General features: G+C 37.2%; 1 pseudogene; it reads left to right on the top strand.

The window, feature by feature from the left end:
• The first annotated feature begins 2,763 nt into the window (after positions 1-2,763).
• LOC101726667 (exocyst complex component 4 pseudogene) overlaps positions 2,764-23,450 on the top strand; it is a 34,423-nt pseudogene continuing 13,736 nt past the window's right edge.

The following is a 23,450-nucleotide window of genomic DNA, read 5'->3' on the forward strand; positions in this document are numbered from 1 at the left end:
CAGTGGGACAGCGGCTCAGAAGCCCCTTACTCTGGGCCAGGAGCAGTGGGACTCAGTACTGTGGTCTGGTGGTCTATTGTCCTCTGCATCTTTGTAGTGTGGAACCAGGTGGCTGTACAGAGGAGCGGGGGTTGGGGGGGTCCAGTGGATTGTTGCCAGAAGTGGGCTGATTTGACATCTTCTGCGTGACTCAGGACTTCGGCAGGGCGTGCACAGACCTGCCTCGAAGTCAAATGTTTCAAAAGCCTTGTCATGACTTTTTCTTTTTGTTAGATTCTCCCCCTTTATATTTAATTTGTCACACCCAATGGATTCATTCTTCTGGGTTTCCTGGGGTTGTGATCCTCATTGTCTTTTCCTAAGGTATTGTCTAAAATTTTTTGGAGTGCCAGTTTGGTATTCATGAAGTTCCTGAACTGCTCTTTGTCATGAAAGTATCTTATTTGTCCATCAATTTTGAAAGATAGTTTTGCAGGGTACATCAATCTGGGTTGGAGGCTGTTTTCCTTTAGGGCTTGAAATACATCACTCCAAGCTCTTCTAGCCTTGAGGGTTTGCATTGAGAAGTCTACTATGATTCTGATGGACTTTCCTTTGTATGTGATTTGTTTCTTTTCTCTTAGTGCTTGTAGAATTTTGTTTTTCTGTTGGATTTCTGGAATCCTAACTATTATATGCCTATGTGTAGATTTTTTTGATTAAGGCTAGTTGGAGTCCTATATGCCTCACTTATCTGTATGTCAAGTTCTTTTCCCCTCCTTGGGAAGTTTTCTGCCATCACTTCTGTGAACAGTTTCTTTTTAATGTCATATGCACTCTCTCCTCTTTCTTCATTGACTCCAATCAGTCATATGTTATTCTTCTTTGCATCGTCTAGCAGCTGCTGGATTGATTTCTTGTGTTCCCTTACATTTTAAAGCAATTTTTCTTTTCCTGGTGACTAATTGCAATCTTATCTTCTATATCTGAAATTCTATCCTCACATTGGTTCATTCTACTGCACAGACTTTCGATGGAGTTTTTAATCTCTTGGAAATCTGTTTATATCTGTTTTATGGATTCCATTTGTTTCCTATGTTGGGATTCCATCATGTTCCTCAGATCCTCTATTTTATTATCTGTATCCTCTCTAGATTTATTAATCATGTCTTGCACCATGATAAAAATCTTTGCTGTTATCTGAGTAATAATTTCTGATTTCATTTTTCCCAGATCCTCTTTTGTTGGCAGTTCAGAGAGTCCAGGTGGTTGAGTATCAGAGTGTTCCATCTCATTTCCCTTTGGGGTTGCTGTAGGTGATCCAGAAGTCTGTTTTTGAGACTTGTTTACATGTCTTCTCATTTCCATGGGAGGCGGTGCTTCTGGAGCCCACACAGCTCACCTTCTCTGCCCTAGGAGCTTGGGATGGCAGCAGGGGAGCTTCCTTCTGGGTGCTGAGCTTCTCTGCCCCAGGAACCTGGGATGGAGGCGGGGAGCTTCCTACATGCCAAATTATTAACAATTTTCTTGGAGAAACTGGAGGGAAAGGAGTATACTTGATTATTTAAAAATTGATAAATTTATTATTTTAAATCCTTTTATAATGAGAATATATTTGTTATTAATGTAAAGATATTGAAAATAAACAAAAAATTCAAAGTAGTCCAATAAAAGGGGCCATGACCTTTAAGGCTCCAGATTTCTGGCTTTGAGACCATAATTTTTTGCTTATTTTTGGCAGAATGGAGTATTTATAAAATATAGTGAATTATGAGGTGTTGTCCTCAGCTTCAGAACTGTGCTGTGAAATAATTGCTTTCACACACCACATGAATATCATTGAGGAAAGACATCAGAGACCTAGCAAAGTAGAATGGATAGTAGCAGATCAAAAGACGGATTGAATTTTAAAAGGCAGCTCCAGCTTGAATACTGTAAGGAAAGCTGTCAGGAAGCAAAAGTCAGATCCTTGTATTCAGAGGTCTTGGACAGCACATGAATATTTGCTTTAGCTCTTGAATGACAAAAAATCCCATTGTGGCTCTGCAAGCTGTTTACAGCTCTTTGTAGGCTTGCCTTCTTTCCTAGTAGGTAGTGACAGATGACATTTTGGAGCACAACACATATGTCCCTGTTCTCTTTCTGCAATCAGATGGTCCATGATTCTCTCTTAGAAATAACTGCAGTCTTAATGTACGTGGCATGAAAAAAAGACAACGCAAGGGGGTATGTGACCATGGTTTCAAAGCAATTTTTTTCACCTCTGCTGGCTTAGATATGCTTGAGCTGCTGAAGAACACAGGATGACATTTCATGCATAAAATCTACTGTTCAGGGGGAAAAATCTTTCAATTAAAAGCGTTGAGATTTTAGAATTTCTATCAAACCAGCTCTTTATTCATTTATTAGTTTATTAACTAGACAGCCTCTACTCCTAATTCTGTATAGTTTTTGGCAGGTGTATTTGCACTTCTGATTTGTATGGTTTGTTTAATTGAAAATATGAAGAATTGTCCTCAAATTCTTTCCTACATTCTGATTCCCAATGTCTAAGCCTCAAGGATTTCTTTTCAGAGAGGTCAACAGAGTTGTCCTCTACCACAGCCCTAGAACACTCCCACAAACTCCATCCTCAAGGCCACCATCTGGATCCATTGTGTCCATTTTCTGGTCCCCAAGCACTGGGCGACCATCACCACTTGGAATGCAGCAAGCAGAGGTGCAAGCTAGAGTGCACTGTGTCAGCCACCAAAGTGTGTAAGATTGCTCTGTTTTGAGACGTTGATGGCAACAAGACAAAGATGGGTTTCCATTGCTAAGGGACTGGGAAGGCCCAGGGCTTATGAGGAAATTGGCTATCCTGTGTCATCTGAGCGTGCTGGACCTTATGGAGGGGGCGGAGGCCACCCCTTCCTAAGGACTGCTGTGGAGCCAGGACTTCCTACAAGTCGGCTGAAAACCCCACAGCAGCCTCTTCTGGTCAGTGATGGACCCATACAGCTCTGCTGCGTATCTTACCTATTGTAAGAAGATTTTAGAAACTTCCCTCCACAACATTCACCTTTCTAGGTAAGTGCTCTAGCTCTTCGGACCTGGTAGGTAGCGGAAATCTGTGTGGGAAGCTTGTGGAAGATGAGTCTGTGTCATCAGAGTGATAGTGGCCATCAGGGTCTCAGACTGATGCTAACCTTGGAAATGGCCACTTGGTCCTCTGGGCATGGTATGACCTTGGCCAGTCAAGGAGACTCTATTCTGGTCTTTTAAATCTAAAATGAAAAATTACCTTTATATTTTAAAGAAGAGGTGTGTTTTAGGCTTTAATGAAATAAAAATCTTTGAGTTAAAAAAATTTTAAAAATATCCTTAATGTATTTTTTGGTAATATTTGCTTCTCAGCTTTTTGGAAAACTAGTTTTGTGTAACTTTTCCCTCATTGAAAACCAACTATCTTCATTTTTTGTTTTCTAATGAACAGCTCTATGAATATTTTCATGGGCTTTAAAGCAAATACACTTAGGGGACCAATTGATGGGAGCATTCAGGAAATAGCAAGCAAAGCCATGAAATTGCACCCTGTGTCATTTGGGAGGCTGGTGGGCTTGAGTTGCTAAACCACACTGCACAGCTGCTATCCTAAACTCTCATCTATACTGGCTTTTGAGTGATTGTTTTCCTTTTTGCTCCAAGTTGATTTTGGATATCTTTGAAAAATTATCATTTTCAGAGGTTTGAAAAAAGGGGAAAATTGTTGCTTTGGCTTCAGTTCGTAGCACTGAATATGTAATTGTAAATAGGGTTGTGGTTCTCCTTTTCTCCTTGAGGACATAGGTACTGAAAAGAGAATTGGCTCACACTAACTGCTCTTAACCATCTGATACACATTTGCAATACAATATGATTAGCAAAATAGCTTGAGTATGCTGTTGCAGTGATGTGTCATAGAATTTTGATTTATTCCACAGGCCCTCTTGCCACTTCATTACTTTCCTCATTCAGGACTACTTTTTTATTTGTAAGGAAAAAAATGTTACACTTAAATTGTAGCCAAGTGGCACCACCATACTAATCATTTCTATTCAGTTTTACTTTTGACTCTCATAAAAGCCAACCTTTACTGAATTAGAATTACTCCAAATTTTTTTGTTCCTTAAGACAATATAACACCCAGGCCTACCTGTTTCCAGTCTGGTTACTAATGTAATTCAACTAGCCAGATGGTGGTACAGCCCAGTTCTCAGCCCATGAACCCCAAGAAAAGTCTAATTTCATTAACTATATCAATCTTGTGTAAAGGTCTATAATTTGAGTAATGCTCTTTTAGTAGACTGGCTTTCCAGAGTATGTCTGAAAAATGAAGATGCTATGGAAAACAAAGAAAAAAAAAAACAGCAGGGAAAGAGGATGATCCTTAGATGTGTTCACCACATTCCCTCCAAGTTCTGTTTTTAGCATTTGACTACACAATCTGCTCTAGTCTAGATAAATTATTGCTTCCCACAGATCATCACTTTTTCCACTCATCTCAAAACCATAAATCGTCATCTCCAAAGTGTGTTTTGATTTATGCTGTGCTTTGTAAAGGATACACCCAAGGTTGGAAGTGAAATATATATCAGAAACTGGGACTATAAAAGTTTTGTTCATGGATGGTCCTCAAGTTCAATTGTTTATGTTCATGCTTCTGCCACATGCAGTTCTTTCCCTTTTGTCTAAAATAGCCCTTGATTTCCTTGTATAACTGGTTAATTCTTCAAAGTTCTTTGAGATTCAAATCAAACGTCATCACTTCTAAAAGGTCTTTTTTTCACTTTACTCCATGTGTAATAAATGATTCAATAACTCCCATTTTTAGTATTTCCCATGAGCCATACATAAAATGTACCATTTTGAAGTTATTATCCTTCCTGACTATCCCTATCTTTATTTAATTCTCATATTATGAGGTAAATGTTAACTCAGTTAACCAAGGAGGAAGCTGCAGCTTGAGGAGATGAAGTCCCTTCTTAAGACTACACAGCCATTATATAGTACTGGCTAGATGAGACCAGATTAGAGCCCATGTTGTGTAGTCCATGTTCTAAGACCCTAGGGCATTGTTTCCAAAGACTGGTATATGAACCTCTGCTGCCGGGTGAAATGATTCTTGATGGTACATGGACATCTTTATATGAATAATTTTTTGTTTATTCATTTGTTGTGAAACATACAGAGAACAATGAAGCAAACCAATTTTCAGAATTTTATAAAATTTGCTTCATTTTTTATTTTATTTTATTACTTAAACTTTACAAATATTGTTGAACACCTTGTGGCCTTCTCAGATCTCGTTCCTCTGCAGCCTTCCTCAATGGCAAGTATTTTCCTAAATATTGTATTATTCATTTGTCTACAAGTTTGTTTTGCAATATTAGAGATTGAACCCAGAACTTTTTCATTGGGCTACACACCCAGTCCTTTATTTTTTTATTAAAAAGATTTGTAAATTTATTAGTACATGTTTTCAGTACATAATGTTTACATTCTTTGTGGGGAATTGGTACATGTACATAATACATCATAATTACCTTTTCTCATCCCTTGTCCCTTTCCTCCCTCCCCTCTTCATCCATCGCTTGATCCCCTTTTCCTTCCTTTTTGTGGTACACTCAGCCATTTATTTTTTATTTTGAGACAGGGTCTCATTAAGTCACTGAATTACCCAGGTGAGGATCTAGCTTGGGATCCTCCTGCCTCAGCCTCCCAGAGTGCTGTGGTTACAGGAATACACCACCACATGTGGCTTGTGCACGAGTATTTAGGCTATTGCTAAATGCATATTTATTAAAATTTGGAAAATTTTTCAAATATATTTATTTTTAATATATTCCTAATATCTTGATTTCTAATATTCCAGATATATTGATTTCCAATGTAACTTCATCTTTTCAGAGAACATACTTATCTATGATTTCTGTTCTTTTAAATTTGCTAAGGTTTGCTTAGTGGCTCAAAACATGGTCTCTCTTGGCAACTGTTCATGTGGTTATATTTTATGTGCACTTAAAAGAATGTGTTTTCTTTTGTTGTTGGGTGATGTGTTCTATAAATTTAAATTACATCCAGTTGGCTGTTGGTGCTATTCAGTTCTTCACTATCATTGCTGGTCTACTACTTCAATTACTGAGAGAGGAATTCTTATTCTGATTATATTTGTGAATTGTCTAGTTCTCTTTTTTAGTTCTTTCAATTTTTTCATTTATTTTACAGCAGTATTGTGAGGTACGTGCAGGATTATGTAGGATTATTGTTTAGGATTAATTATATCTTCTTGGGGAATTGACTCACTTGTCATTTTGTAAAGCTCCTGTTTATCCCTAGTAATATTTTTTATTCTGCAGTTTACTGTATGTGATAATATAATCAGTCAATCCAGATTTCTTTTTTATTAATGATGGCTCAATATATGTTCTCCCATTATTTTATCTTTTACTTATCTTCTTTATTGAGTTAAAGTTAAGTCTCCTGTGAATAAAGTAGGATCCTGCCTTTTCCCTTATTTTGGGAAGAAATTCTCTCAAAATTTTATGCTAATTAGCATGGGATAGGCTGAGGATAACATTAGTAGAATATTACATATAATCCCACGAGATTTCTGTGCTTATGAAAGCTTGGGTGCTCTGTTTCTTGAACTTACTCAAGGAGCCAGAATGATGGCACTTTTATGATCGCTTCACATGTGTCTTCCAAAGCCTGTCTTTGTAGGTCTATATTCCCAGTTGGAAAAAAGAAAATGGAGAATTGCATACTGTGAGAGACTTAAAAGTGGTAAGTAGAACTTCTTATGTTCTAGTGGTTATCACCCCATCACATGACTGCAACTAACTGCGTGATAAGCTAGCTACAGGCCCCAAAAGAGGAGGAGAAAGATTTGCTGGGCAGCTAGCCATCTCTACCATGGGATTTGTCAGTATGTATGATTGCTATAGTATTTTGGTTGACTTTAAAGTCAAATCAAGGATATTTACTTGTATTCCTGGTTCCCTAACAGAAACCATGTTGAATTTGATTAAATGGCCTTTAAACTTCTATAAATAATAATCATATGCATTTTCTTTTAACATGTTAATATAGTACTTTATATGTTTAGATTTTTTCAATTGTGAAACGTTCTTTTATTATTGAGGAAAATGCTAGTGTATTGTATTACGTCACAGTTTTATTCCTAGTCAGATTGATGCTCTTGTACTATATTTAGTATATTTTGCATTCATGTTCACATGAGAATTTGATCTCATACTGCATGTATTTCTTGTACTATAATTGCCTAGATTTGATATCAAGTTATGTATTCTCAGTGCATGAGTTGGGTAGTTTTCCCTCTTTCTAGTTTCTAAAGCAGTTTGTGTAAATAATATTTATCACTTCCTAATAATTTCAGCAAATTTGCATATAAATCTTTAAAGGCCTAGTTATCTATTTTGAGTGTGGTAAGGGGAAGAGACTTGTTCATATATTCAATTTTTAACTGATTATAAATTTATTGTAATATTTTATTTCTTCTTGATGAGTTTTGGTTAGAAGCTAATTTCTTTTATCCTAACAGCTTACTCTCATTTCTCTTTTTACTCCATAAGTAATAATTTAAATTTAATCTAATAGTAGATATGTGTTTAATGTGTATTTTTGTTTATTTGGGTTATCAAATATGTAACATTTTTATACACGTATTAATTTAGAAAATGTATTTTGTTAAACATTGTATTTTCTTCTGTGCCCCACTTTTCCACTCAGCAATTTGCTTCTGAGCTCTATTCAAGGTGCAGTGAGTAAATCTAATGTGCTCTTCCAACTGCTACATGAAAACAACACCATGGTTTGTATCCACCACATTTTACCTATGCACTTTTGTAATGAAGATCCTTCTGACTACTTTCATCTTCCTGTTGTCATGAACAGTTCTAAAATGAATATTTCATCTGTGTCTTCTTGGTGATCTTCGTGAGAGTCTTTATATTCTCCCAAGTGAAACCAGTGAGCCATACCCATAATTTGCCTAAGTAATTGTCAGTTGTTCTCTATGATGGCTGCAAAACAGTCTACCTTGCTGCCAGTAGATGCTTTGTTCTCTTGTTAACCAAATGGCTACATTTGGTATTTTATAGCTTTCTAACATTTTGTCAGTAAAATGATATCTATGCTATTTTAATTTGTATATAATTATCAGTGATTTTTATTATCTTTAATTTTTTCTAGCTTTTTTAGTTCATTCTATAAATTATTCATATTCTTTATCCATTTTTATTGGATTTTCTAGCTTTATCTATCTGAATTAGAGAATACCTTTTTGTAGGATAACAATTCCTTGTTTTTGATATTTTCGAAAATCTTGTCTCTTACTGTAATTTTCATTTCATAATTTTTCCAGTTAAAATCAAGTTGTCTTTAGTTGAACAGAAGAGCTTAATTGTGGTATTACCAAATTAATCAGTGTTTTCTTTTATGGTTTGTGCTTCTTAAATTTTTTGGGAGAAGTCCTTTCCAATTTGGAGTCACAAAGATTCTATATTTCCTTTTATTAGCATTGTAGTTTTACTATTTATATTTACATCTTTAATCCGAGTAAAATGCCTTTGCATGAGGAGTAAGATAGGGCCCAAATTAGATTTTTCTTCATATTTTTCTTCATGAGCTGTTTTTCTCAATACCAGGTACTAAATAATCTCTTTTTCTTTTATTGTGTTTTGCTATTCTGTTTTCATTGGTCTATTGTTCGTGAGGCAATGTGATTGTCTCCTTTACAATGTTGACTTAGCTATTTATAGACATTTGCTTGTCAAAATAAATTTTACTTAAATTTGTAAAGTTTTTCTAGAAATCCAATTAAAATTTTTATTAGTATTGCATTGAACAGATTGAAATGGGGAAATCTAAAATCTTTATAATAAGTTGTGCTTTCCAAGGGCATGAACTGTTTCTCTATTTTTAAAATAATATTCTATTCTATGTCTTTCATTGAAGTTTTTCTCTATAAAGGCATTCATTACCTTCATCTTAGTATTATTTATAATTTTTTCACTATTGTGACTAGTAACAACTGATTGCCTTTTCTCATAGGTTATTACTTGTATAAAGTAATGAAAATTATTTTTATTAATTTATACCTTATCTGGAAACCATGCTAATCTTATTAATTCTAAAATTGTACTTTGTTTATTAAATGTGCTACTGGTTTTTTTAAGGCAGATTTTTATTTTTTATAAAATAATTGCAGTTTTCTCTCCTTTTAATTCTTATGTTTTTAATCAATTAAATTTAATCAGTTAAAAGATTTTTTCTTTATAGTATTGTCCAGGGCTGACAATAATATGTTAAATGGTAGCAATGATAGATGGAAACTTTGGTCTTGTTTCTGATCTTAAAGAAAACAGGTTTAACCTTTCTTCATTAGTTATAATATCGCTATTTTTAAAATCATATAACCTAAAAATCATTAAAGGGCTGGAGGTATGGTTCAGTAGTAGAGCTTGTTTAGCATGTGTGAGACTCTGAGTTCTATTCCTAGCATCAAAATTAATAAACAAGTCAATTAAGGAATTTTATATTTCTAGTTTGCTGAAAAGTTTCCCTTTCCTTCCTTGCTTCCTTCCTTCCTTCCTTCCTTCCTTCTTTCCTCCTTCCTGCCTTCCTTCCTTTTAGGGATGATAAAAGTTTAATATCTATCATTTATTTTGCATTTATTTTTCAGGAAATATTTTATGCATTTTACATGTATTCTTTATAGTCACCTACCACCCATAAGTGAATGCTATTATTATGTTCTCTTTACCTACCAGGAAACAGAACCTTAGAAAGGTTACATTTTAATCTAATATCTAAAGAATGATGCATCCAATTGATTTATTTTATTACACATAAATATACAAATGCTGAAATTTTCTGAAATGCTTCAAATAAACATAATTTTTCTTCTTTAGTCTATGAATGTGGAGAGTTATATTGATATATTTTTGTTTTTAAACTGGACTAGAAAGGTAGGCTGTGTCCATATTGAGTCATTGGCTAAGGGATTTGTGTTTGCTTTACAAAACTTTGTGATACCATACTGTGTTTATAAGGAAAGTTATGTTTTATACAGATTAATATGGTCAAAAGGATAGAATGAAATGAGGTAAGGAGAGAGAAGAGGTAGATGATGAGGCCAGGTGAACAAAGGGGTAATCTTACAGTGAAATGATTAGGGCTCAGGAGAACTAGATTTCCCTTCTTGTCCCATTTTTATTATTAACCCTCTTATAGATGCAACCTTTTGCAAGACATTTAACTTTTACTGACTTCAGCTGCCCAATTTTTAAAATTAGTGATTTCGCTTGGATATGTAAAGTTCATTATTGCTTTCAAATGTGCAATTTTATAATTTTAAACAATAAGAGGTCAGATCCCATCCACACACCATGGGAAAGCAAAACAGAAGAAGAATCTGATGGAAATCTTGAAAGTAAGAATCTACTTGGCTCAGCTACTAATTGAACATAGAGTACAAGATGAACTGTCAAAAGGACTTCCAAATGTCACAGCTGGGTGACACAGAACAGGCAGTGCTATCAGTTCCATGAAAGTGGAATTCTGCAAGATAAGCTCATTTTGGCGAAAGAACTTAATAAGTTAAATTTTGGATATTATCTCTGTGGACGAAATAGCTGTTTTATACAACTCCAGGAAGCACTATTCATGTGATATTCTAGGTAAATAGTCCCTCTTCACTCCAGAACTTGTATAGTTACAGTTTACACAGTGACACACAACTCTTTTGACTGTGGATGTACAAAAGACTGTTGGATATGAGTCTGGTATTTGGGAAGGAGGATGCCTGGCAAATGTTGGCTTGAAGTTCAGTAGTTAGTGGTGGACAATACATAGAGGCTGTAGAGTGAGTGAGAAATGCATGTTGTGAAGAGAACCGGTTACTCAGCTCTAATCAAACATATTGTGCCTAGCTCAGGGGTGCACATGTGTAATCCCAGCTACTCCAGAGGCTGATTGCTTGAGCCCAGGAATTTAAAACCAGAATAGACAACATAACAAGACTGTGTCTAAAAAAGTTATGATTCAATTGGATTCCCTCAATGTAAGTATAACCAACTGTTACAAATATTTGTTTTATAGTAGTCTGTTTTGTCTCATTAGGTAATAATGTTGCATAAAAATCATGTGCAATGAATTGTTTATAGCCTAATTACAGATTATTCATTCTTCATTATTCTAAAGTTAACAGAAAGTTATATATCCAAAGGACAAACATTTGGTTAAAAATAATAAAATAAATTTATTGCCCAACACATGCCTTCAAAAGTTTTACTTTTATAGAAGGAGATTAGGTTATAAAAATGGGCAAAGATTCAGAGTTTCTTACGTTCTTGAGATAAAATGAGGAGCTCCTCTTGAACTGAACTCATTCTTGTGTATTTACTCTGCACATTGCCATCATGAATTTTCTGGTTGATGGTTAGTCTGTTTTCAAAAAGCTTTTATCTCTGGGGAATATGTCAGACTGAGACTGAGTTATGAGGTATAAAAATGAAACTTACTAGTGAAAGGACCACCTGGGTTATTTTAAGTCAATCCAACTAATCTTGTAAGGGATAAGTGGTGTAACTAATTCAACAATCTGAACAGAACAGATATATCTAAAGCTTTATGTTCTCCCCCTCTTCCTCCTCCTCCTTCTCCTCTTTCTCCTCCTTTTTTTCCTCCTCTTCTGCTTCCTCCTCCTCCACCTAGTCCCTCTGCTTCTCCTTCTGCTCCTCCTTCTCCTTCTCCTTCTTTCATACTGGTGATCAAACCCAAGGTCTCATGAATGCTAGAAATGTGTTCTATCACTGAACTGTATCCCCAGCCCTAAACCTATATTTTCTAATTAGCATTGAAAGTCAAAGTATTATTAATCTGTGGGGAAATATTTTATTCATGGCTAAAGATTGAATGTTTGTTACCCTTAAAACTTACCTGTTGAAACCCTAATCCCCAATGGAACGGTATTACCAGATGTGACCTTTGGGATGAGACTAGGTGAAGAGAGCTCATTCATCCCTTCCACAATGTGAAGACCCCTTTTATAAACCAGAAAATACGACCTCACCAAACACTAAATTTGTCATTGCCTTGATTCTGGAGTTCCTATCCTCCAGAACTGTGAGAAATAAATTTCTGTTGTTTAAAGCTATCCAGTCTATGAAATTCTGCTATAAAAAACCAAATAGCTCAAGACACCCATGTATTCATTAATTCTTGAAATCATTTTTTCCAATACCAGGGATTGAATTCAAGACCTTGTGCTTCCAGGCAGGTGTGGCACAGCTGAGCTACATCCCTGGCCCCAATTCTTGAAATCTTTAGACACTCAGTTGTTGTTGGAACCATGCAAAAAATAAATGCTCTGCCTTATAAACATCTTATTTCTGCTCAAATTGTATTATCCAGCTTAATCACATTTCAATCCATAGAATGAATTTTGACAGCTTTCAACATTACAATCCTTCCTCAAAGAATTAAAATTTACCACCCTTGAAAATACTCAAAACAATGATTCCCTAGGCTATGAAGACAATCTTGAAGAATACCAAAAACTTTGAAGGAATAAGAGTACAATAAAGTTGGCCAAGATGGCTCATTTGAAAGAGCCCAATGACATTATTTAATCATAATAGGAGATTTTGTGGAGAAGGCAGAATTTGTATCAGACAATGCTGACTTCAATTATTGATTCACCTCTAAAATAAATGTATGACCATTTGTCATTTTGCTTATCATTTCTGAGACTGTCATCTTCTGATTAAATGTAAAATAATAATATGTGTATCATAGATGTTTTATGAAAATGAAATAAATGGAAAGTATTTTGCACATTTATGCACCATTTGCATACCAGATTATTTTGATGTTCTGTCAGAGGGTCAATCTGTTCATCAAGACTTCTCACTGATACCAAAGACAACATTCTTCATGAAAGAAACAAGTCCTGGCAAGGTGAGAATTAGCATATGGTAGCTTATACCTTGTGAATGAATAGTTCTTGGTCATGATGAAGGTTAAGGGCCATCTACACAACTAAGTAAGAGTCAATCCTTTGTACTTCAGCAAGTGAAGAAACTTAGCCTTATTTTGTATTTAATTTCAAAAATCTAAAAAAAATTTATATTGCTAATGAAGACAGATGCTGTTTAAATCTTGTTTACAGAATTATCATGTCATGAGATCCTTGCCTAGAATTTTGATTACTCACCAGGTGAGTTGATAATGATATATAGCCTATGAAGTATTCCTTAAATCAAGGCTGTCCTAATTTATGGTGTCTTATACATTCAAAGAAGGAAATATCTCATCTTAAATCTGGATTTGATTCTAATAGTGTCGTAATTCCACATCTGTCTGTCCATGCCCTCTTTGTCTAAGCCATTGTCTTCCTGCAGGCCAGTTCAGTACTCAAGTGCTATGAGGACCTTTCAGCCCTCATTTCAAAAGGGTTATTCACACCCTTGGAATCAATCCTTTGAGCTGTCTCCTCTCAGCTCTCATATTCAAACTGAACTGCATTGTCCACTGTGGGAGGAGAGAAAGGGAGGGAGAGAAGGAGGCAGATGAGGAAGAGGAAGGGCAAGAGGAGAAGAAAAACAGAAAGAGGAAGCAGGAGTGGGGAGAGGGAGAGATTATATAAAAGTGGAGAAATGAGAATTGGGCATAGGTTGGAACCTTAATCACTGTCATAACCACAAGATAAAGTACATAAATTATAACCTTTTGGAGGTTAAGGACATCTCCAAGATATGTAAATGCTATAGCCCCTCTCCCCAGAAATATACTCATGAGCACCTATACTGGGATATTTCACATCCCAGTGCAAAGACAAGATACCTCAAGTGGAATGTCTTAAAAAGGAATAAAGTTCTGATACAGGGCACAGTGTGGATGGGTCTTAAAGACAGAATTCTGAGTAAAAACATATCATGACAGATATTACATACCTCATAATGTACACTCATAAACCTCAGGTCAGTAGTCTACAATAATTTCCTCCCATCTTGCATTTCATTCACATCATCCGAAATTCATTGACACCAATTTGAAAATCATTGTTTAAAAAGTCTGATGTCTTGCAGCTGGTTGATTTCCAAGTGTTCTGCCTAGGACCTTCCTCTGTCCTCGTCTCTCCAGGTGTGCTCACCCATTAATTTGGCTTCAACTACTTTCTCTACGAGTAGTTAATCTTTTCCCTTCCCCTTTGGGGAACTCATGCAAGTTACAAAACCTCTATCCAGAAACATGGATATATATCTTTGTCCCCTCAGTTTTGCACTGGACCTTCAAGGCACTCACGTGCCACCCAAAGTCCATCTGTACATGCAACATTACTCATCATAGTATATCATATTTCTAGGTTTTGGCCATTGTTGTCACAACAATTTCAAGCACCCAATAGTCTACTTTCTGTCACTTTCACATTGATGGAATCATACCATATGTGCCAATTTGTGTCTCATTGCTTTTACTCAGCATACCGTTTTTAAGCTTCATCCATAATGCAGCCAATATCCGCAGTTCATTCTTTTTCAAGACATAATAATAGTCCATTGTATGGCCACACCACATTTTGTTTATCCATTAGTCTACTGATGGACATTTGGATTGTTACCACCTTTTGGTTTTTGTCAATAGTGCTGCGTTGAACATTCACATAAGTTTAAATACCTATTTTAAATTATTTTGCATATATACCTAGGAATGGAATTTCTGGGTCATACAATAATTTTATATTTAACTTTTTTAAAAAACCACCAAACCATTTTCCATAATGGTTGTATCATTTTACATTTCCACCAGCAGAAGATAAGGATTCCAGTTTCTTCACATTCTTATTAACACTTGCTAATCTCTCTCTTTTTTATTATAGCCATTCTGTGAATATAACATATCAGGAACACAAAAGGAATGTACAGATCTCTGATGCCAAAACTGATGCTTACTAGAGGACTTAGAAGCATGTAATTTGTCTGTGTTTTGGGGGTCACAGCCAAAGAAATCCTTTCCAGCCAAATGTCCTGAAGTATTTTCCCTATATTTTCTTCTAGTAGATTCACAGTTTCTGGTCTTATGTATAAGTTTTTAGTCAATTTTGAGTTGATATTTGTGACTGGTGAGAGGTAAGTGTCTAGTTTCATTCTCCTGCATGTAGATATCCAGTTTCCTAACATTATTTATTGATTTGTTTATTTATTTTTGAGATGGGGTCTTGCTATATAGTGCAAGCTTGAACCCACTATGTAGCCCAGACTGGACTTGAACTCATGTGATCTTCCTGCCTCAGCCTCCTAAGAGCTGGGATTATAGGTGGCATCACCTCATCCAGCGATAGCACCATTTATTGAAGAGACTGTCCTTTCCCCATTGTTATTCTTAGCTCTTTTGTCAAAATTTAGTTGGCTTTAAATACTTAGGATTATTTCTAAGCTCTATATTCTGTCCCATTGGTCTTTGTGTCTGTTTTTATGCTCAAACCGCGGTTTCTTAGTTACTATAGCTTTGTTGTATATTGTAAGGTAATATGATGTCTCCAGCTTTTTTCTTTTTGTTCAAGATTGCTTTAGCTATTTGGAGTCTTTTTGTTTCCATGTGAATTTTTAGGATAGTTTTTTCCTGTTTCTGTGAAGAATGGTTTTTCAATAGGGATAAGGTCCCAGATGCACAAGCAACAAAAATAGACAAATAGGATTACATCAAAATGAAAAATGTCAACACAACAAAGGAAAAACTATCAACAAAACTAAAAGCCAACAGAATGGTAGAAAATATTTGCAAACTATACATCATACAAGAGGTTAATGTCCAGAATGTATAAGGAAATCAAACTGCTCAGTGCCCAAAAATATGAAATAACATAATTTAAAATGGGATAACGACCTAGATAGACATTTCACAAAGAGGCTATACAATGACCACCAGATATATTTAAAATACTCAGTATCACTAATCATCCGGGAAAATACACATTAAAACTACAATGAGGTATCACCTCACTCCAGTTAGAATGACTATTATCAAAAAGAGAAAAGTTAACAAGTGCCAGTGAGGATGTGGAGAGAGGGCAGCCTTTATCCACTGTTGATGGGAATGCAAATTAGTACAGCCATTATGAAAAATGATACTGATATTCCTCAGAAAATTAAAAATAAGACTACCATATAATTCAGCAATCCCACTCTTGAGCTATATGCCCAAAGGAAATCAAATCAGTGTGTTGAGGGCATATGTATACTCTCATCTATAATGCAACACTATTTATAATAGCTAGGATGTGGAATCAACTTAAATGCACATCAATAGATAAATGAAGAAAATATAGTCCATATATACAATTCATCCATAAAGGATAAAACCCTGTCATTTGCAACACTATAGATAAATCTGAAGGACATATGTTAAATGTAATCAGCCAGATACAGAAAGACAAATATTATATTATCTCACTGATATGCAGAATTTGAAAAAAGTTGATCTCACAGAAGTTGAGATTAAACTAGTGGTTACCAGAAGCTAGAAAAAAGAGGGGGATAGGAAATGGGGAAATGCTGGTTAGTGGTACTGTACAATGTTGTAGGGAGGTGGAATAAGTTCTGGCTTTTTATGGCATAGCAGTGTGAATATAATTAACAATATTGCTTTATATATCTCAAAATAACTAGAAGAGATGATTTTCAATGTAATTACCATAAAGTAATGATAAAAGTTTAAGGTGATAGATATGTTAATTAACCTGATTTGATCATTACTCAATATATATGTGAATGATGACATCACATGGCATCCATAAATATGTAAAATTATGACGTATCAAACAAAAAAATTTAAAAGAATTTCTTTTTTTATCCCAAATTATGACAATTTTGTGTTTTGAAATGTTCTTCACAACTATCAAACTCATTTGATGGCAAACATGTAATTTGATGATAAAATTCTAGTAAGAATAATTTTTGTTCAGTGTAGTTTCTGTCCTTTTGTGAAGCATTAAAACCCATTGATTTAATGACAGAGGGTAATGGAAGATATCTCCAGGCACTATGATTTAAGAAAATTGCAAGATATATTGGTTGAAGACTGGGGGTGAATATTTCCAAAATATCATTATCATATATTTGCTCTTGGACATTGAATGGGCAAAAGGAAAGCTCAAAATTGGATATGACCCTCTAAAACAATATGGAAACATGAATGGAACAAGACATGAAAGGTTAATTGACCAAAGAGTGATGGTAGAAGTCAATGCCACCTGCATCAAGGAAAGAAGATGATAATGTGCAGCCAACTAAAATAGGGCCAATCTTTAGACATGGCCTGGAAGAACATTGATTATGAAGGCTATTTATCAAGGTCCTTAAAAAAAAGTGTTACAAAATTGTAGGCCAGCAGGATTGCTAGGAAGTAAGCACTCGAGCAATAGGTGCAGGTAATCAAAGGTAAGGAGATAGAGTTTTTTGATCCTGTTCTGATACTGGCTAAAATCAGTTTCTCAAAAGACAGAACATTTGATATAGATATGAGAAGGGCAAGTAAAGTTTTAAAAATAAATAGAGCAGTGGTGGCAAACCTATGGCATACGTGTTTTTTGTTTTTCTTTTAAGACAAAAGATGTTAATGCATGTGTTGCTTTTTCCTAAACTAAAACTTCAGTATTCAGGTTTAATGGCAGTGTTGGTATTTTGCAATAAATAAGTGGGTTTTGGGTTGCAAATTAGGCATTCATTGCTAAAAGGTTTGACATTGCTGGAATAGAAGGAAATTTCATTTAAAGGTATAGAAAAGATGAAGGAAAATGAAACCTTACTGCCTTTTAAGATGACTGATAGTGTGAAGAGCTACTATAGAAACCAAAGTCTTTCAAAGGCAGTCTCAAGGATTAGGTCTATGACACTGCACCGTGGTACCTCTGTTCACGAAACTTAACTTCTTTCACGATTTTGGAAAAGATGGCCATGTTTGTGTTTGTGTGGTTAAGATGGCTGTGATTGTGTTTGTCACCTGATGCAGAGTTTGCAAACAAAAGCAAAATTTTGCCAAACACTTCTGTTTGTGGACCAAAGTGTTCACAAACAAAAGCATTCATGAACTGAGGTACCACTGTATGTTGCGGGGGAAATGATATGTCTAGGGAGACAGACCAGCCCCAGTGTAGAGAAAAGAGAATGTTCAAAGCCAGGCTCTATGACTTACTAGTTACACAACCTTAGGCAAAGTGCTCATCTCCCTGAGCCTCACTCAGAGTCTTCATCTGCAAAATGGGGACAATAACATTTAGCCCACATGGTGGTTAGATGATTAAATTATATAATACCTGGAAAGCATGCAGCTCATGGCAGGTATTAAATGTATGCTACCTTTTATTTTTGTTCTTATTTGGTGTAACACCCAGGTTTTTTTAAAGATGAAGAATGTTAGAAATGATACCATTGGCATTATGGAATGTCAAATTCATAAAGTTAGCACCCAACCTGTATCTGAGACAGACAGGGCTACCAGAAGATAACTAGCAAACATGGGCTTGAGACATTGCAGAAAATGGCCAAAGAAGGCTGCAGAAAGGATATTCATTGTGGGAGAATAAATAAAAGTCATTCGGCCTTCCACAAACCATGACTTTCTACCCAAGTCACAGTGAGGTATATAAAAAGTACCTGCAAGTTCACATCGGTGCTCTGCAGTGTCCTACAGGGTGTCTGATCTCACCTGTCTACAGCCACACTGACCTTCTTCTCACTATTTCCCAGACATCCTTAGCCTGTCCCCACCTTGGGGTTTGTTCACCTGCTGTTCTTACCAAATGATCCTCTTTCTTGGATAATGTATGACTGTGCTCTCATTCTTCAGCTCTTTCCTCATATATCACCATCTCAGCGATATTTTCTTAAGCACTCTGTTTAAAGGAGTCCCGAGTAGTCCTTAGTCTTTTTTGCTGTTTCTATTTTTTTTTCTACCATCCAACATACTGTCTAGTGGCAGTTCCACAAGGGTAGATTTATTTTTTTTTCAGTGTTGGGGATTGAACCCAGGGCCTCCACATAGAGCTATGATCCCAAACCTTTTTAAAATTTTTAATTTTGAGACAGGATCTTGTTAAGTTCTCCATACTGGGCTTGAACCTGTGATCCTCCTACCTCAGCCTCCCAGAATGCTGGGATTACAGGCATGTGCCACCATGCCTGGTTATAGGGGCAGGTTTTTATCTATTATTGTTCAGTGCTGTGTACTCATTGCTTAAAACAGTACCTAGTACAGTATAGCTGCTCAAAAATAATATCCTGGATAATTTTGTTCAATGTCAGTGCAACCACATGCTCCGGATCAACAGCCAAGAAAATCAGAATCCAGGGAGCGGGAAAGGGAAATGTATGTGAAGTGAGGAGTAAGACAAATCCTCTCACAGAGCTTCTTCCTCTGTGTGATACCTGGAGAGCCGGTGATAATGTCTGCCGATCAGTGGAAAGAGAAAAAGGAACAGTTCATTTCTGGTTACATGAAGCCAGTTCAGGGAGTTAATCTATGTTTTGGATCACTTTTACTTTGATTTACTTTCAAGTGCAGTGGATCAGCACACCAAAGGATATAGATGACATCAAGACAACAGGGTTGACTTTGCTGCCTCAGCTTTCTTTGCATCCCCCAGAGGCATGCCCTAAGTTGTGTTGACTTGTTATCCTACACAGAGGAAATAGCTACCAGGTTTAGGAGTTGAGACTTTTGGACTTGCTATATTTTATACCCTCCCTAGCCCAATACTCAGCATAATGAGACAACTGTTGTCGCTGTGGAAGACAGTTGTGTTAGCTTTCACTTCACAATAGCAAATATCTGAGGTAATTGATTATAAACAGAAAAAGGTTATTTTGGTTCACAATTTTCAAAGTTTCAGTTGATGATTGGTTTGGCCTGTTGCTTTGGGCTTGTATTGAGTACTTCATGGCAGAAGCACATAGCAGAGCAAAACTGCTCACTTTATCATGGGAAGGGGATGAGAAGGAGGAGGAGGAGAAAGAGAAGATGAAGAAGGAGAAGGAGAATAGGACACACATGTATAAATACTGAATAGTTTCTCTGGTGTGAGAAACTGAAAGTATAAATAAGGACTAAATGTATAATAGGTGATGTGAAATAGGAAGAAAAGGGGCAAAGGGGAAGGAAGTGGGAGGGCTAGGGGAAAGGATAGAAGGGAATGGGATTAATATGAGAAAATGGAAAAATAGGAACAAAATCTTTGTAAATAGGGAGGAATGGAGGGGTTGAATGGAGGGCTGCGCAAGGGTGAAAAATAAGAACCAAAAGAGATTATGTAAAGGTGCAAATTTCCAATGATGAATGTCATTATATTGTATACCTAAAATGTACCAATGATTAGAATGAATAATCGATAATGCAAAATAGGAAGAAAAGGTCCAAAGGGGTAGGGGTAGTGGGAGGCACAGGGGAAAGGAAAGAAGGGAAAGGAAAAATGATGAGAAATGGAAAAAATGGAAATAAAGTCTTTGTAAATAGGGAAGGGTGGAGGGCATGAAGGGAGGGCTAGGAATGGGAAAAAAGTAAGAACCAAGATACATTATGTAAAGGTATGATTCCCAATGAGAAATGTAATTGTGATGTGTACCTAAAATGTACCAATCAAAGAATTTAATTTAAAAAAAAGAAAGAGCAGGAGGAAAAGAGGAGGAAGAAGGAGGAAGAGTAGGAGGAAAAGATGAATAAGGAGAAGTAGAAGAAGAATGAGCAGAGCAGGAGGACAAGAGGAGGAAGAAAGAGGAGGAGGAAGGTGAGGAGAGTCTTAGTTACTTTCTCATTGCTGAGACAAAATATTCAACACCCAAAAGTTAACGGAGGAAAGGTTTATTTGGCAGGGCAGCATGGTCCGGGGACATTGCAGAGGAGATACAGTCCATAGCAAGGCAACAGGAAGCAGCAGCAGCAGGCAGGAGGCAATGAAGCAAAGCATGCAGCAGCCTCCCTTTCCCTTTTATTCCATCTAAACTATAAGCCTTTTGGGTGGTGCCACACACACCCAGGTTGGAGCTTCCTATTATCCACACCCAAAACTATGATAAAGCAATTATTGGACTAATCCAGTACCACACACTCTTAATCCCAGTATCACACCTATAACCCACATTAAGACACCCTAGATCCAGCCACCTCCAAAAAGCCCTACCTATGACCATATGAAACTTTGGGGGGACATCTTCATATAAGCCCTAATAAAGAGGAAGGGGAAGAGGAGAAGGAAGGAAAGGAAGAGGAAGAAGAAAGGAGAGGAGAAAGAGGAAAATACCAGGATCCCACAATCTATTGCAAGTGCGCACCTCCGATGTCCTGCTATCTTCCTACTAGGCCACACCTCTTAATGGTCCCACTATGTCATATTTGCACAAATTGGGGACCAGGCCTTCAATACATAGGCCTTCGGAGGGATATTTAAGATCCAAACTATAAGTTAGGTGTGATGCTGAATGTCTGTAATCCCAGACTGAGGCAGGAGAATCACAAGTTCAAGGCCAGCCTAGACAACTTAGTGAGACTCTATCTCAAAACAAAACATCTAAAGTACTGTATGGCAGCAATAATTGCTTTATTTGGGAAGTCATATCACTCAGGCCCAATCTTTGTGCTTTGAATTCTTGCTGTTCCAGCACTGGTGTAACCCCTACTTTTCTGTGCCTGAACTACAGGATCTAGTTTCCAGTTTGGGTATCAGTAGGGTCTTGCCATGGCCACCTCACTAGTCACAGCTGATGTGACTACAGCTGGCAAGAAAAAAGGTATTTAGTGTTATGGTTTACATCTGGTGTCCCTCCGAAGCCTCATGCACTCATAGGCAGGGCTTTTGAGAGGTGATTGAATTATGGGAGTGTTCTAGCTGATTTGCTGTTAGGAGGCAGGATTTGGTCAGAAGAGGTGGGCGTGACTTGGTAGGGTGTATCTCCCTTCCAGGTGCCTCCCTCAGTTCTTTACTTCTTGGCCACCATGATGTGAGTAGCTTTCCTTTGCCAAGGTTCTTCCACCATGTGTCCAACTATGGACTAAGAACCTGAGCCAAATAAACCTGTCTTTCTTTAAGTTGTAGATGTTGAGTATCATGTCCCAGTGAAGAGAAAGTGACTAAAGACAGTTAGGTTTCAATATATGTAAAGAGTGGGCTTAAGAAGGGGGACCTCATTTTTGGATTGGGTCTTTAAATTTAGGAGGTCTGATTTTTAAAAAATCTTTATGTATTCTAGATAATAGTCCTTTGTCTGAGGAAGAGCTGGTAAAATTTTTTTCCACATTGTAGGTTGTCCCTTCACTCTGTTGGTGGTTTCTCTTTCTGTGCTGAAGTTTTTTTAACATGATCATAATGTATACCTAAAATGTACCAATAAACTTAATGGGAAAAAAGAAGCAGAACCTCAAATCCATGCAACAAATTATAAAGCTATAAACATAGTGGCTCAAGTGAGAAGTGAGAGCTGAAGTTATTGACTACTGGTTGCAGTGGAAGATGAAGATGGTACTGAAAAAAGTTGTTTCATAGGAATAAAGACACAGGAAAGTCAAAAGATTATCCAGAGGCTTGGGGAGTATATCATTTGGAAATTATAAGATGGATGAAGAATCTTATGGTGCCAGTCCCTGTACACTGCATAGCTCTCTTTCATCTTTAGGCTGGCCAGGGGTACCTTCAGCATGGCCCTCAAGAGTCAGTCAGAAGGCAGCTTGCCACAAGAGATAAGAAGGCTGACCATGGTCAGAGCTATCAGATGCTTTTGTGTTTTAGTGCTCCAAGTTTAAGAAAGCAGAAGATAGGTGCACGCCCTACCGAGGTCCTGAGTTGCGAGGAAGACGCCGAATCACCCCGCTGCAGACAGGCAGATCTGCCCACACCCTGCCGAGGTCCCCAGTCAAGCGGAACACAGCCGAATCAGCCCGCTGCAGACAGACAGCCACCTGATTTCACACTACAAAGACGCAGAGGACACCAGACCACCAGACCAAGGTACTGAGTCCCACTGTTCCCGGCCCAGAGGTAGGGGCTTCTGAGCCATTGTCCCACTGCTTCTGGTCCAGAGGAAGGGACTTCCCGGTCACCATCCCTCCCACTGCTCCCAGCCCAGAGGAAAGGGCTTTTGGGCCACCTTCTGTCCCACTGCTCCTGGCCCAGAGGAAGGGGCTTCTGAGCCACCATCCCACTGCTCCTGGTCCAGAGGAAGGGGTTTCCCGGCCACTATCCCTCCAGCTGCTCCCAGCCCACAGGAAAGGGCTTTTGGGTCACCATCCCTACCGCTGCTCCCGGCCCCTGTCCCACCTCACCCAGGTCAGAGGAGGTAATCCGTGCAGGCTCTAACAGCCCCCCGCCCCAGTCGAAATGAGAAAACACATAAATAAGTCTCAAAACCAGACTTCCAGATCACCTACAGCAACCCCAAAGG

Source organism: Heterocephalus glaber, unplaced genomic scaffold, assembly GCF_053883595.1.
Source record: "Heterocephalus glaber isolate CG9 unplaced genomic scaffold, H.glaber_assembly_v1.0 deba00001732, whole genome shotgun sequence".
Lineage (NCBI taxonomy): Eukaryota > Metazoa > Chordata > Mammalia > Rodentia > Bathyergidae > Heterocephalus > Heterocephalus glaber.